At 50.6% G+C, this 2,209-nt stretch overlaps 1 pseudogene; it reads left to right on the forward strand.

The window, feature by feature from the left end:
* The first annotated feature begins 616 nt into the window (after nucleotides 1-616).
* On the forward strand, nucleotides 617-1,819 carry LOC146868032 (18S ribosomal RNA; annotated as a pseudogene).
* Nucleotides 1,820-2,209: the final 390 nt, after the last annotated feature.

A 2,209-nucleotide genomic window follows, 5' to 3' on the forward strand; every position in this document is an offset into this window, starting at 1 on the left:
CCCACCCCTAAACTACAAAACTACAAAAAAATTGTCCCTGGCTTCCTAGTGGGCTTTCTGGCCCTTGAGGAAAGGATCAGGGGCTATTGCCCCATCTGCCACCCAGTGGGGGGCGCAGAAAGACTGAATTTATCCCAAAACATTGGGGGCGAGCAAAAGCCCTTGCTCAAGGAGCCGCTTTCCCCTCCCTGGTGTCTAGTGGTGGATTCATGCTTGGGGACCGCCCTCCTGTGGCAATCCCCAAGCACGGATCCACTTGGGAAAGGTACCATTAGAAAGAGGAGATTCTCCCCTTTCCAATGATACCTTTTCTCTGTGCCTTAGTGCTCGGGGGCTGAGATAGCCCTGCAAACAACAAAGCAGTGAAAGTGAAATGAGCCGATACGCTCATGTCCCTTTCACTTTCAATGTGATGACATCAGCGTGCCATGTGTGCCAATCGTCATTACATTGGGTAAAAATGGCTCGGGAGGCTGGGGACACTTTTCCCCAGCTCCAGAGGTTGAAAAACAAAAAAGGAAATCCCTCTGCTGTATACAGCAGAGGTATTTCAGAGTCATGTGCCGAGGACGGAATGGTTCAGTCCTCGGCACACAAGTGCCATGGCTGACGATGGAACGGTTCTGAACAAGTTAAAAAGTTTGGGTTGGATCTTGGGATCGAGCTGGCGGTCTGCCGTGAGGCGATCTACTGGCTGTCCCAGCTACTGCTTCTCTGCACCCCCTTGATGCTCATGGCTGAGTGTGCGGGGGGTCCGAAGTGTTTACTTTGAAGAAGTATTAATGGCAGACAGGTTGCCTGAATACTTCAGCTAGGAAAAATTCAATAGGACTTTGGTTCTATTTTGTTGGTTTTCAGAAGTGGGGCCATGATTAAGAGGAATGGTCAGAGGCATTTGTATTGTACCACTAGAGGTGAAATTTTTAGACTGGCGCAAGACGAACCATATCGAAATAACTTTCTAAGAATTATTTTCATTAATCAAGAATGAAAGTCGGAGGTTCGTAGATGATCAGATGGCATCATAGTTCCGACCATAAACAATGCCAACTAGCGATCTGGTGGTGTTATTCCCATGACACGCTGAGCAGCTTCTGGGAAACCAAAGTCTTTGGGTTCCAGGGGGAGTATGGTTGCAAAGCTGAAACTTAAAGGAATTGACAGAAGGCCACCTCCGGGGGTCAAGCCTGTGGCTTAATTTGACGCAACACAGTAAACCTAATCTGGCCCGGACACGGAAAGGATTGACAGATTGATAGCTCTTTCTCGATTCTGTGGGTGGTGGTGCATGGCCGTTCTTAGTTGGTGGAGCAATTTTTCTGGTTAATTCGGATAATGAACAAGACTCCTCAATATTAACAAGCTATGTAACCCTCAGCGGGCGGCACCTAACTTCAGAGAGGGACTAGTGGAGTTCACACACACAAGATTGAGCAATAAAAGGCCTGTAATGTCCTTAGATGTCCAGGGCTGCACGCACGCTACACTAATTGGATCAGCATGTGTCTACCCTTCGCTGATAGGTGCAAATAACCCACTGAACCCCATTCATGACAGGGATTGGGGATTGCAATTATTTCCCATGAATTAGGAATTCCCAGTAAGTATGGGTCATAAGCTTGCGTTGATTGAGTCCCTGCCCTTTGTACACACCGCTCATCACTATGACCGATTGCATGGTTTAGTGAGGTCCTCAGATCTGCCCTGCTGGGGTCAACAAAGGCTGGCGGAGCACCAAGAAGACGATCAAACTTGACTATCTAGAAGAAGTAAAAGTTGTAACAAGGTTTCTGTAGGTGGACCTGCGGAAGGATCATTAACGACGGAGAGACCCAAGCGACTGACCCTTGGCCACCTCCCAAGCAGAACACACACCGTAAGCACAGGGCCTGGCCCTGACCTTGTGTGCTCTCGCCGGCAGATTGGTCTTTTCCCACTGCGGCGCTTAAGTGAGGACCGGACACAGGGCAGGCCACTCCACATGAAAGGACCCGACTGACGTACGCGTAAGGGAGCAGGGATAGGGACGCCCTGGTCCCTCTAGGAGGGGCACTATGGAAAGCCCTCCCAATATGGAGCCCACGCTAACCCCCAGCACAGCTCCATGGGGGGAAACGAATGGCAGTGCCTCCTGGGGCTGGGGCCACCCCGAAGACCCTGCCACCCTGAGACCTCCTGCAACTGATCTCGGCCCGACCGGGTTTTGGCC

This window comes from Triturus cristatus, chromosome 1_2, assembly GCF_964204655.1.
Source record: "Triturus cristatus chromosome 1_2, aTriCri1.1, whole genome shotgun sequence".
Lineage (NCBI taxonomy): Eukaryota > Metazoa > Chordata > Amphibia > Caudata > Salamandridae > Triturus > Triturus cristatus.